Source organism: Chiloscyllium plagiosum, unplaced genomic scaffold, assembly GCF_037043375.1.
Source record: "Chiloscyllium plagiosum isolate Xiang-an unplaced genomic scaffold, Cpla_swu_hap1 HiC_scaffold_16, whole genome shotgun sequence".
NCBI lineage: Eukaryota > Metazoa > Chordata > Chondrichthyes > Orectolobiformes > Hemiscylliidae > Chiloscyllium > Chiloscyllium plagiosum.
This window is the reverse complement of record NW_028270154.1, coordinates 69700908-69715221: the sequence shown is the minus strand read 5'-3', so window position 1 is coordinate 69715221 and position 14314 is coordinate 69700908.

Below are 14314 nucleotides of genomic sequence, written 5' to 3'. Positions count from 1 at the left end.
TTTTTCGCGTTAAACTCCATTTGCCACCTCTCAGTCCAGCTCTCCAGCTTATCTCTGTCCCTCTGCAACCTGCAACATCCTTCGGCACTATCCATAAAGTGTGGCACTTTAGTGTCATCCACAAATTTATTAACCCACCCTTCTACACCCTCACATGGATCATTCAGAAAAATGACAAATAGCAGTGACCCCAAAACAGATTCTTGTGGTATACCATTAGTAACTGAACTCCAGGATGAACATTTCCCATCAACCACCACCCTCTGTCCTCTTTCAGCTGGCCAATTTCTGATCCAAACCACTAAATCACCCTCAATCCCATGCCTCCGTATTTTATGCAATAGCCTTCCATGGGGAAACTTATCAAACGCCTTACTGAAATCCACATACACTACATCAACTGCTTCACCCTCATCCAACTATCTGGTCACCTTCTTAAAGAACTCAATAAGGTTTGTGAGGCACAACTTACCCTTCACAAAACCATGTTGACTATCCATAATCAACTTATTCCTTTCTGGATGATTATAAACCCTATCTCTTATAACTTTTTCCAATACTTTACCCACAATCAAAGTAAGACTCACTGGTCTATAATTACCAGGGTTGTCTCTACTCCCCTTCTTGAACAAGGGGACAACAATTGCTGTCCTCCAGTTTTCTGGCACTATTTCTGTCGGCAAAGATCAAAGCCAAAGGCTCGGCAATCTCCTCCCTGGCTTCCCAGAGTATCCTCGGATAAATCTCATCTGGTGCAGGGGACTTATCTATTTTCACACTTTCCAGAACTGCTATCACCTCCTCCTTGTGAACTTCAATCCCATCTAGTCTAGTAGCCTGTATCTCAGTATTCTCTTCAACAACAACATTTTCTTTTTCCAGTGTGATACTGACAAAAAATATTCATTTAGCACTTCTATCTCCTCGGACTCCATGCACAACTTCCCACTATTGTCCTTGATTGGCCATAATTTACTCCAGTCTGTCACAACTCAGCTTCTGTATAACCCCAGATTCACTGCCCCACATAAATGACATGAACCATAGTACAGATGCAAGAACCTTTTGAAAAGTAAGGTTCAAAGGTTTTACACATGCTGCCTATGCCCAGTTACATATTTTACCCTTCATGCCCAACCATACTCCTGACTCCAGTATCCTTCCATGGCAGTTCTATGCCTAATCATCTAGTATAAACATTGGTTCCTTACAAAGAACCATGAAATAACAATTTTCAAATAAAAGTATAAACAGCTGTTTATTTCAACAATTGTGTACACACTATTGTTTATACTTTTATTTGAAAATTGTTATAACACGCTTAAAAAGTAATTAAAGCAGAAAGTAAAAGTATCAGTTGCAGAAGTTAGAAGCATTTTATGCCTCATAATAAAAAACATAGAATCCCTACAGTGTGGAAACAGGCCATTCAGCCCAATAAGTCCACACCGACATTTCGAAGAGTAACCCACCCAGACCCATTCCCCCTAGCCTATTACTCTGCACTTACCTCTGACTAATGCAGCTAACCTGCACATTCCTGGACACTATGGGCAATTTACCTAAACTGCATATCTTTGAATTGTGGGAGGAAAGTCGAAAACTGTGGTGCTGGAAAAGCAGGCAGCATCTGATGAGCAGGAGAGTCAACACTTCGAAAATCCTTCATCAGGAATTAAGGAAGAAACTGAAGCTTCCAACGGAAACCCACGTAGATATTGGGAGAACGTGCAAACTCCACACCCATGGTGGGAATTGCACCCGGGTCCTTGGTGCTGTCAGGCAGCAGTACTAATCACTGAGCCATTGTGCCGTCCTCACCAAAATCCTTGTGATCAACAAAAGAGATCACAGATAAAGCTCTTCAAACCACCGTAAAACAGTCAATTCAAACCCCCTCACCACTCCCCACCCCCCAAACTCAACCTGCATTAACAAACTCACTCTTATAATCCCTTTGTAAAAGATACTGGACTATCAACTAAGCATGCAGTTTGAAGCTTGGCTGAGAGCCAAAACTTCTACAAGAGGATGTCTTATGTCTCTAACTCAACATTTATTTGCATAAGATGAAGATGTCCCAAGTGCTTATAGCTTCTGTTGTTGATATTTTAAAGGTTTGTTTAAACTGACAGTATAAGAAACAGTGTATAATTTATCTGTATTAATATGGAATTTGGATTTCAACATGCAGGCAGCTGGGTGTTGATTCCTTCTGTGAAGAGTTCTTTTTTTAAATAAACAAGGTCAGAAAGATGTGGAAGCAGTCATATGGGAATCCAAAATAAAGATAAGAGAAATAGAAAATCAGCAGATGGAAGAAGCACTAGCTTTGGGAGCAAATAGAAGGATATGAAGAAATAAAAGAGAAAGTTTGGAATAAAAAAGTAATGTCAAGAAAATAACATGCTTCTATTTTAACAAGATGATATGCCAAAAGTAATTTCTCAAAGTCAAATGGGAGACTGGCAGACACATAAGAAACATTTAACAAATCCAAAGAAAAGGGTGTATTTGGAAAGGAAATAGGTATTAAAAGTTAGCTCTTGTACAAAGGAAGCATGTTTGCTTGGAATTTACTAAGAATAGAGAGATGACAGTGATAAGGAATAATGTGGAGGTGCCAGAGTTGTATCGGGGTGGACAAAGTTAAAAATCACACAACATCAGATTATAGTCCTACAAGTTTATTTGGAAGCACTAGTTACCTGGTGAAGGCACAGTAAACTAGTACTCCCAAAAAGCATGTTGGACGACAACCTGGTGTTGTGTGATTTTTATTGTGTGATTGTTGGTGACCATATCAGGAATAGTGACCACAATTCAGTTAGATTCAGTATTAATACAGAAAAGGATAGAGATAAATCAGTAGTAACTGGGGTAAGTCAAATTTTAGAAAACTGAGAAGTGATTTAGCAGAGGGACAGGACAAATCAGTGGTAAACCAGTAAAATGGGGACAAAGCAAATATGCTCCTTCCAGAAATAAGAATGGTACCACCAAATCTGGGCCCCCATGGTTATCTCAAAAATACAGGGGAAAATTCATAAGGGAAACAAAGCTTATGATAGTCACAAAAAAAAACTCAACACTGCAGATAACCTAAAGGAGTGTAGAGATTACAGCATTCAAGTTAAAAAAAAAGGAAATCAAACAGAGAGTATTAAAAAATTAGCAAACAAGACTGGAAGGAGTGCAGAATAAATTTACAAGGATGTTCCCAGGACTCAGTAGTCTGCATTCTAGGGAGAGGGTGGACAAGCTAGGACATTTTTCTTTAGAGCTTAGGAGACTGAGGGGGTATCTTGTTGAAGTGTATAAGATCATGAGAAGCATGAATAGGGTGAATACACTCAGTCGTTTTTCCAGGGTTGGGGAATCGAGGATGAGAGGGCATCAGTTTAAGGTTAGAAGGGCAAAAATAAAAGGGAATCTGAGGGACAACTTTTTTTACACAAAGGGTGGTAAGCATATAGAATAAGCTGCCAGTGGAAATGGTTGAGAAGGATATATTAACAACATTTAGAAGGCATTTGGACAAATAGGAAAGGTTTGGAAGGATATGGGCCAGTTGCAGGGAAGGGGAGTTAGAGCGGATAAATGACACGGAGATTGAATCCCTTATTAATTAAAATCAAACACCCAAAAAAGTGGACAAAATAATCATAACAAATGAGAAAGTGTTCAAGCATCTTTGAAAGTGACTAAGTCACCAGAACCAGGTGGATTGTTCTCAAGGATATTATAGGAGGTCAGGGAAGAAGTAACAGATGCTCTGATGATTGTTTTTCTGTCTTCACTAGACAGAGGTGAGGTGGTGGAGAATTGGAGAAATACAAATTTGGTTTCCTTGTTTAAACAGGATACAAAGGAAATGTCAACCAATTTTAGGCCAGGTAGACTTACTTTGGTGGTGGGCAAATTGTTGGAATTAATCATGAGAGATCACATAAACTGTCACGTAGAAAGGCATGGACTATTTGGGGATAGGCAGAATGATTTTGTTAAGAAATGGTTTAATTGAATTCTTTGAGGAAGTTAGAAGAAGGATCAATAAGAGTAGTGTCGTGGAAGTTTTTTTTTAGATTACATTACAGCGTGGAAACAGGCCCTTCGGCCCAACAAGTCCACACCGACCGCCGAAGCGCAATCTACCCATGCCCCTACATTTACCCCTTACCTAACACTATGGACAATTTAGCATGGACAATTCACCTAACCTGCCCATCTTTGGACTGTGGGAGGAAACCGGAGCACCCAGAGGAAACCCAAGCAGACACGGGGAGAATGTGCAAACTCCACACAGTCAGTCGCCTGAGGCGGGAATTGAACCCGGGTCTCAGGCGCTGTGAGGCAGCAGTGCTAACCACTGTGCCACCGTGCCGCCCACAAAGTTGTCTACATGGACTTTAGCAAGGCATTTTTCAAGCAGACTGGTCAAAAGAGTAAAAGCCAATGGGAAACAGGGTAACGTGTTGAATTAGGTCAAAAGTTGACATAGTCACAGGGACCAAAGGGTAATTGTTGAAAATGTGAATGGAAAACTGTTTCAACTGGTGTTTGGAAGAATTTAGTGTCAGAACCCTTGCTATTTGTTTTGTACATTAACAGTTAGGATTTGAACATGGGAACAGAATTGGGAGATGTGCACATGGCAAAACATTGGCCACATGGTGGACAGAGTAGAGGATAGATCTAAGCTCCAAAAAGACAAAGATGTATTGGTGGTGTTGGCAGGAAAGTGGCAAATGGAGTTAAACTCTGAAATTTGTGAGGTAATGCATTTAAGGATGTCAAGCAGTAAAAGAGAGTACACAATAAATAGGAATATACTGAGATGGGTAGTTGAAGTAAGAGATCTAGGAGTGCAGGTGTACAGCTCCCTAAAGGTAATGGTACAGATAAAGAAAACGTTAAGGGATGCAGATGGAATACTCTCCTTCATTAGATGATGTATAGGATACAGGAGCAAGGAGATAAAGATTAAACTGTGTAAGACACTGGTGAGTCTACAACTGGAGTATTGTGCACAGTTCTGGTCACCAAATTATAGGAATAACTAGTAGTAATTATCCTGGAGAAAATGCAGAGAAGATTTACTGGAATATTGCCAGAGGTTGAGAATTGTAGCTATGAAGAGAAATTGGAGAGGTTGGAGTTGTTTTCCTTGGAACAGAGTAGGCACAGTGGTATAGGATTGAGCAAAACCCCCATCATTTGAAATACTGGACAAGATCCTGGACTTCTTGTCTAAAAATATTGGATAAAATCCTGATCTTGGGCTGCAACAAATATACAACAGGGCCAACAGAATGGAGAGTACTGTCTCAGACTATTGTTCAGCATTCCAATTTATAAATGCGCACTAAAAGAACAATCAACCAAAACTCCTGCGACAGCTTTTACACCTCGGGCCAAGGGAGATACCGAACATTCAACTTCAATCAAAGTTCACCCAAACATACTCTTAACAATTGGGCAACCAACTGACTTCAGAAGGAAACATCAGAAGCACAATGGACAATGCAGATTTGAGGGAATATAACAGGACATACAGTCTGTATAACTGCTAGCCCTGATCTGACCTGAGGGCAAGTCTCTCCAACAGTAAGCTTCTGTGCAGTTTCCCCACAAGGCTTCCAGCTCTCAAAAATCAGCTTCAGAACCAAGAAGTACAGAGGCCAAACCAAGAACCAAGAAAAGGGAAGTCAAACCAACATCATCATCAGAAAAAAAGAACATCCGAGAAGAGGTATGCTAACCAAGTGCTACCTGAACAGGTGGTATGGTGGCACAATGGTTAGCACTGCTGCCTCACAGAGTGAGGTACCCGGGCTCGATTCCAGCTTAGGGTGACTGTCTGTGTGGACTTTGCACGTTCTCCCTGTTTCTGCATGGGTTTCTGCTGTTTGCTCCAGTTTCCTCCCACAATCCAAAGATGTGCAGGTTAGGTGGATTGGTCAGGCTAAATTACCCATAGTGTTTAGGGATGTGTAGGTTAGGTACATTGGCCAGGGGAAATGCAGGGTTCTAGGCATAGTGTAGGAGGATTTGTCTGGATGGGATGTTCTCTGGAGAGTTGATGTGGACCTGTTGGGCGGAATGGCCTGCTTCCACACTGTGAGAAAGTGAGGACTGCAGATACTGGAGATCAGAGTCGAGAGTGTGGTGCTGGAAAAGCACAGCAGGTCAGACAGCATCTGAGGAGCAGGAGAATTGATGTTTCGGGCACAAGTCCGAAATGCTACCTGACCTGCTGTGCTTTTCTAGCACCACATTCTCGACTCTGTTTCCACACTGTGGGATTCCAAAGAGACCTTCCAGACACAGGTCTGTTCTGAGCCAAGAGAACTGACTGCAAGAAGCTCAACAACCGGATGCACTTTAAAACTGTTTCCTTAGTGGTAAGCTGAAACTCCCGAGATCCCAAAGTTCTGACCTAGCTAGCAGGGAGGTGAAGGCAGGTGATTATAGGGCACAGGACCCCAAGGTTAGTTTTTGTTGTTTTAGGTTTTAATAGTGTTTAATCTGTGTTTAACTTAGTAATGTATTTAATTACTGAGCTCTGTGTGATTGATTATGTTATTTTCACTGTTTATTACATTTACTTTTATTTCTTGTATTATATTTCTTCTTTTTAAATAGAGAATCATTATCTCTGAAACACTTGTCTACTGCCTTCTTCATTTCACATTTCCCAAATATGTCCAGTGTCTAGAACCAGGAACCTGGGGTAATTCAAACAACCTAAAGTCAAATTTGTGACTGCAAATCAGAAACCTACAGAATGGTGACCATGGACACAAGCAGAAGGAATGTGAAATGGTTGAGCAATGTCTCTGATGGAGAAGAGGTTCTCCTCCTGTGTATTTAAAATATATTGAAGAAATAGTCCCTTGATCTCTTGCAAGCTGAGCATCCAGTGGCAGCAGCAGCCCTGTGGATTGACAGCAAAGAACACAAGTGCCCCATAGAGAAGGCAATGTGACTTCTCTGCCTTTGCCAACAGGTCCAGGTATAGGATAAGAAAGTCAGAGAACTGAATGCAGAATTAAGGGAGGCAAAGGGAAGTTCTAGCATATGGACCAGGACTGGAGAAATGCTGTATGCAGACCTGAAGCAAGAGAGGTGGAAAACAGAGGAAAGATACAGAAACAAACTGGATTACCTGTTGTGTTAGGTTACAGAAGCCAAGAATAGTGGACAGGCATTAAAAGAGGAGAGTATCTGTCTGGGGGAAACAAGTTAAAGTACAGCAGGAGAAGCTACAAGACATGCTGGCATCCTACAAGCTAGCCTGTAGTGAAGGGTATCAGAGGGGAGAGCATGGTCCCCTGCCAGGAGCAGATCTATAGGCTGAGCCTAGCTCTGTTTCAGGCCAGAGGCATGATTTGCCTGAAAGGTCTGATTGCAAACCAGGCTGGCAGAGAACAGCAAGGGGTGGGGTGGAGGGAGGGCTGTTGAGGGTGGTTGGGGGTGGGGGAAGGGATGCAGAAGCCAACTGTAGGGTAGTTGGGGATGCTCAGTTACCTATGGCACTGGGGAAGGGTGTGGCTCAGTTAGTCAGCAGATGGAGGCTCAATCTGTACCTGCGGCACCAGGAGTAGACTCTGTCTGGTGGTAGGTTGATGAGGTGCAGGGCCAGTACAGGAAGGGTTAGGACCAGGGCCTTGTGCCCAGTATGGCAGCACAAATATGGTGTGCACCAGGATGGTCAGGAGCAGGGGGATCTGGAGAGTCACTTTGTGTTCTTGCATGGAACCCAGCAGCTCAGGGTACACCTGGAGAAGCCCACACATAAAGAGGTCCCGTCTGTACACTTTATGGAAGTGGAACAGGAGGGATAAATAACTGGCTGCAATGATGCAGATATTGCCAGGTAGCTGTTGTTCTCTCTTTACTGCAGGCTGTACAAGATCCTCTTGGCTGATGGAAAGACAGGGCAGAGTACATTCACCACCATCCAGAAAGAGATCCTGGAAGCCAGGGGCTTCAATGATGGAAGCCCATTCTTTTGAGTAAAGAATACCCCACAGGTTGCAGGTGAAACCCCACAGGCACTCGCGTATTGGCTGTGGCCTGTTTATGAAACTACCTGTGCAGGGTACCTCAACTGGGATAACTTCAGGGGGCATGATGAGGCTTGCTGACTCCACATCCTGGAGGCCAACAGTCTACCAAGGTTGCGGATCAAGGCAGAGCTGTGGTTCGACCCCAAAGATCCCCAGACCATCGAGGAGATGGTAGTAAGGTAGCTGTCCCTACAATTCATGAATGGCTGGGGGAGGAAGAGTCACCCAAGGGTAGAGTACACAAACTAAAGTTCACCCGGCCTAACAAACAATGATATCCAGTGGAGATAGCCCTCCCAATAAAAAGTGTGACTGCTTTGTGTGCACGAGGAATGATCACTGGTTGAAGGATTGCCCCAACTCATAGAAAAAGAGGGAGGAGAGGGATCATCCCATGCCTGTCTGGGAACCAGTCTCCCCTAACTCCTTTGAGGGGTTTTTAGAGGCACTCTGGGCCACAGTTATAGGGTCAGAGACAGGAGCCACAGCAGCCAGTCCAAGGGCTCCCACTGTCCCACATCATAACCCCAACCTGTGACTAGAGCCAGGAGGGTTCAAAGTGAACCCAAAGAAGGCAAAGATCAGCCAAAAGAAAGGAAAAATCTTGTGACTGTGTGAGAAGGGGAAAGAGGAAAGTCTGAACGCCGTACTGAAGGCAATCACCAGGCTAGCACACTGGCTGAGGAAGGCACCCAAGCGGGGATCTCCTGGGACTCAAGAGGCGCAGAGCCTGGCAGCAGCAGCCAGGAATAGAGGGGAGTGAAGAGGGGTGCAAAGGTAGCATTGGCCCCACATTAGGCACAGGAACCTATCCTTAACCTTCTCCTGGGAATGTTGGCTGTTGGAAAGAAGATAGAATGCCCACGCAAAATAACAAGTCAGCTAGGTGTTGTGGGGTGGGATAAGGGAACAGGCAACTAGGCAGTGCCCCTAGACTGTGGAGACCCCCAGGGGAAGACACAATCCCATAGGCTGCAGCACCTGGGTCAGTGAACTACCTCACAGGGCAGATAAATCTGCCCTTACTTTGGGACTCAAGAGGCTCACCAGTTAGAAAGGGGGAGGGGATGTGCTGAAGAGAACTACCTGGGCTCGAAGGCCAAGGGTGCCGTGGGTCTCTGGTTTACTTGCCACCTAGAGGCTGCAGGACGTGTTCACTTGCCCCAGATGGTGAAAAGCCCCCAGGGCAGGCAGCAGATGAAGCAGCGACTACAGACTAAAGATAGCACCTAGGCCACAAGCAGCCACAGACAGTGAAGAACCCCGGGGGAATCTATAGTCACACCAACCACAGAGCCAGGAACAGCCAAGACCTCCTCAGGCCAGACCAGCCTGTTCATGGCCTGAGACTCAGGAGGGCCCCGGTAAGCAAAGAGGGAGCACTGCAGAGAACGTTCTGAATCGTGAGTCTGGGGATACAGCAGGTTCCTGCTGTCAAGAGGCCGCAGCAAGGATAGACTTATCAGATTTTAACCGGCCACCTGGAGATGGTTGACACTGTATATAGGTTTTGACTAAAGTTTAAGGATAGGTTAGAGGTTTACATTTTGTTATGGTGTTTATACTAAACTTTAAACTAAAGTTCACTTACCCAAATGGTGTTGAAAAGCACAACAGGTCAGGCAGCATCCAAGGAGCAGGAGAATCGATATTTCGGGCATAATCCCTTCATCAGCAATGTGGGGGGAGCAGAAGAGGACTGAGAGATAAATAGGAGGAAAGGTGGGACTGGTGGAAGGTAGCTGGGAAGGTGATAGGTAAAGCAGGTAGGGGGGTGATGGGGGGGGTGATGGTGATAGGTCAGAGTGGAGGGTGAAGCAAACAGGTGGGAAGGAAGATGGACTGGTAGGACGGCTCAAGAGAGAGGTGCTGAGTTGTGCAGGTTGGGAATGATGGTGTTTTATCTCTCAGCCCCCTTTATACCCCACCCCCACCACATTCCTGATGAAGGGCTTATACCTGAAATGTCGATTCTCCTGCTCCTTGGATGCTGCCTGACTCTTGCGCTTTTCTAGGACCACACATTCAACTCTGATCTCCAACATCTGCGTCCTCACTTTCTCCTTACTCAAATGGTGCCCAAGGGAGATAGGACGACTGCACAAAACATTAATCCTGGGGATGTTCCAAAGGTTCCGCTAGCTAGAGTTTGGGAAACACAAACCACCAGACACACTAGGAGACATTAACCCAATGGGAATCAGTTGGAGGGTGAGGCATCCAGCCCACAGACCCCGGCAGAGAGAATACAACAGGTTAGAGATGGAGTGTTTGTGAAAACTGTCTTCCTGGGGAGACCTTTGATAGGGACGTAACTTGGTTTCCTGTAAAGGCAAACTGTATAAGGTTTAAATCTAGTGTTGTGTATGTGTACTATGTACCTGTATGGTTTGACTTTTCCCTAAACCTTCCTTGTGTTTTCCTTTCAGGAGACAATGCTCTGTCTCTTAAGGGAAAAATGTGGGTGTTAGGGGTAAGTAATTTGGGGAATTGGCTTTTGGGTCTCCATCATTTTTGCTCACCCACATGATGTTCTAGGATATCGAGTATCAAAGGGAGGATATGTAGGATTGAGCAAAAATCCCTATCATTTAAAATACTGGACAAGACCCTGGAATTTTCTAACATCGAAACTACTGAATAAAATCCTAAACTCAGGTTGTAACAAATATCCAACAGAGCCAACAGAATGGAGAGTTCTGTCTGGGACTACTGTTCAGCATTCCAGTTTACACCTCCTCTCTAAAAAGACAATCAGCCAAATCTTCTGTGACAGCTTTTACAGAACAGCACAGACAGTTTGGGGCCTAGAGAGATACTGGACATTCAACTTCAATTAAAATCCATTCATATTACTCTTAACAATCAGAAGACAATTGACTTCAATTGACCTGAAACACAATGGACAACACAAATTTGAGGGAATATAACAGGACATGCAGTCTGTTATAACTGCTACCACTGATCTGACCTGAGGGTCAGCCTTTTCAAAAATGAATTTGTGCATAGCTTCCCCAAGGGCTTTCAGACCCAACAATCAGCTTCAGAACCAAAAGCCAACAACAGAGAAGTCAAATGGAGAGCATCATTGGAAGAAAGGACATCTGAGACGGGTCAATGCCAACCAAGTGCAATCTGAATGAGAGCTTCCAGGCACAGGCCTATTTTGAACCAAAAGAACAGATAGCAAAAAACTTAGCAATGGGATATACTTTAAAACTCTGCTTTTCTCAGTGGTGACTTGTAACTCCTGAGACCCTAAAGTTCCCACTAGGTAGCAGGAAGGGATGGCAGATGGTGACAGCACATGGGATGCCAAGGTTAGGAAGCCTGATTAGTTTCTGTGATTAAAACTGTTGTTTCAGTCTCTAATACTGTTTAATCTGTGTTTAATTTAATAGTGTATTTAAATACTGTCCTCTGTATTGGCATTTACCTTTATTTCTTGGATTATACTTATCTTTTTATATTTAAATAAATGCAGAGATTCTTTTGCATTGAAACACTTGTCTACTGAGTTCCTCATTTCACATTCCCCAAAAACGTCCAGTGTCTAGAACCAGGAATTGGAGGGTGATTTGAACTGCCTAAAGTCAGCAAATTACTGAGTGCAATCCAAAAGCCTACAGTGATGACATGATTAAGATGTGTGGAATTGTGAGAGATAGAGATAGAGTGGACAGGAGGAATCTGTTTCCCTTGAAACAGTTCAAAAATCAGTGATCAGAGATTCAAGTTAAGTGGCAGAGGATTAGAAGGGATGTGAGGGAAAATGTTTTAATGCAGGTGGGTATCTGAAACTTGCTGCCTGAGTTGGTGATAGAGGCAGAGACCCTAAACCTTTTTAGAAAGTACCTGGATCTGCATCTTAAGGCCATGAGCTGCAGGACTATGGTCTGTGTGCAGGAAGATAGGATTAGAAAGAGCATCTTTGGTTTCACATGGACAAGATAGGCTGAATGGCAACTTTTTGCCCTCTTTGGTTCTATGACTTAGGACCATCACAAAAATGCTTCTTCAGTTTCTGACAATGACAATCAGATTACTGGAGGTTCTGAACATTTTACTTCAAAGGGTAAGTTAGTTTATTTTGCTTCAAATCAAAGATGTAAAACAATAAACATATTGAGAGATAATGGAGCAAGCTAGTCACTGATGCTGGCTAATGATACTATTTGTCTTTCTCGGCTGTTGAAGTGGGAGATAATATTAATTGCATGTGCATAAGGAGGTCACATATCAATTATGCAGAGTGGAATTGAACGGTGACTTAGTAAATGGAAAAGTTATAATATGTGTAGTAAAATAACTGTCCATAAAAGGAAATGACCTGACTGTTTCAAAAACATTGGCTTCCTTAGGTGGTTGAACAACCAGTCGAGGTAAAAGATGGTCATGCTGGAATGTTTCTTAATGATGTTGACCCCATAGAATCAGTCAAGAAGAGGATGTAGACTATGAAGAAAGCAGATGATTTGGAATCTCAATTGAGGAATGGGCTGTAATTCATCAGCTGGATATTGCAACAATGTGTTATTAGAAACTTACAAAACTCTTAGGTATTTGGAATATACAGGCTAAAATACTAAGATATTTTATTTGGCAAGAAATACACAAAAACGTGATCATAATTTCCCAGACATGCTGTACATTTCTGAGGGTGGGGAAACTCAAACTATCAGTTAAGGCCACACCTTTAATCCTGATGTCGAGGTGTCGATGTTGGACTAGAATGGACAAGGTCAGACGTCTTACGACATCAGGTTATAATCCAGCAGGGTTTATTTGAAATCACAAGCTTTCAGAACACTGTTCCTTTGTCAGGTGACATGAAGAAGAGCACACAGGTACAAAATTTATCAACAGAGAGATCAACAGACAGAGAGATCAAAAGTTCAAACAAATGGTGTGAGTAGAGTGTTGATTGGCTGAATAATAAGTCTCTGCAGGTGAGCAAAATTGATAGTGTGAGTGGAATATCAACAACTGACCAGCAAGTAAAGAGTTGACCTATAATCCAATTAGGTAAAAACCAATCAACTGAGGTAGAGAGATAGCTATAAAAAAAATAACCCAAAGGCATTTTATGCGTATGTGAGAAACATGAGAATGACGAGAACGAGGGTAGGTCCAATCAAGGACAGTAGTGGGAGACTGTGTATTGAGTCGGAAGAGATAGGAGAGGTTTTTTTTTAGATTAGATTACTTACAGTGTGGAAACAGGCCCTTCGGCCCAACAAGTCCACACCGACCCGCCGAAGCACAACCCACCCATACCCCTACATTTACCCCTTTAACCTAACACTATGGGCAATTTAGCGTGGCCAATTCACCTGACCCGCACATCTTTTGGACTGTGGGAGGAAACCGGAGCACCCGGAGGAAACCCACGCAGACACGGGGAGAATGTGCAAACTCCACACAGTCAGTCGCCTGAGTCGGGAATTGAACCCGGGTCTCTGGCGCTGTGAGGCAGCAGTGCTAACCACTGTGCCACCGTGCCACCCAAACTCTTGAATGAGTACTTTTCTTCAGTATTTACGAATGAGAGGGACCGTATTGTTGAAGAGGAGAGTGTGAAATGGACTGGTAAGCTAGAGGAGATACTTGTTAGGAAGGAAGATGTTTTGGACATTTTGAGCAACTTGAGGATAGACAAGTCCCCCGGGCCTGACGGGATATATCCTAGGATTATGTGGGAAGCAAGAGAGGAAATTGTAGTACCGTTGGCAATGATCTTTTCATCTTCACTGTCAATGGGGGTGGTACCAGGGGACTGGAGAGTGGCGAATGTTGTGCCCCTGTTCAAAAAAGGGAATAGGGATAACCCCGGGAATTACAGGCCAGTTAGTCTTACTTCAGTGGTAGGTAAAGTAATGGAAAGGGTACTGAGGGATAGGATTTATGAGTATCTGGAAAGACTCTGCTTGATTAGGGACAGCCAGCACGGATTTGTGAAGGGTAGGTCTTGCCTTACAAGTCTTATTGAATTCTTTGAGGAGGTGACCAAGCATGTGGATGAGGGTAGAGTAGTGGATGTAGTATACATGGATTTTAGTAAGGCATTTGATAAGGTTCCCTATGGTAGGCTTATGCGGAAAGTCAGGAGGCATGGTATAGAGGGAAATTTGGCCAATTGGATAGAAAACTGGCTAACCGGTCAAAGTCAGAGAGTGATCGTAGATGGTAAATATTCAACCTTGAGCCCAGTTACAAGTAGAGTTCCGCAGGGATCAGTTCTG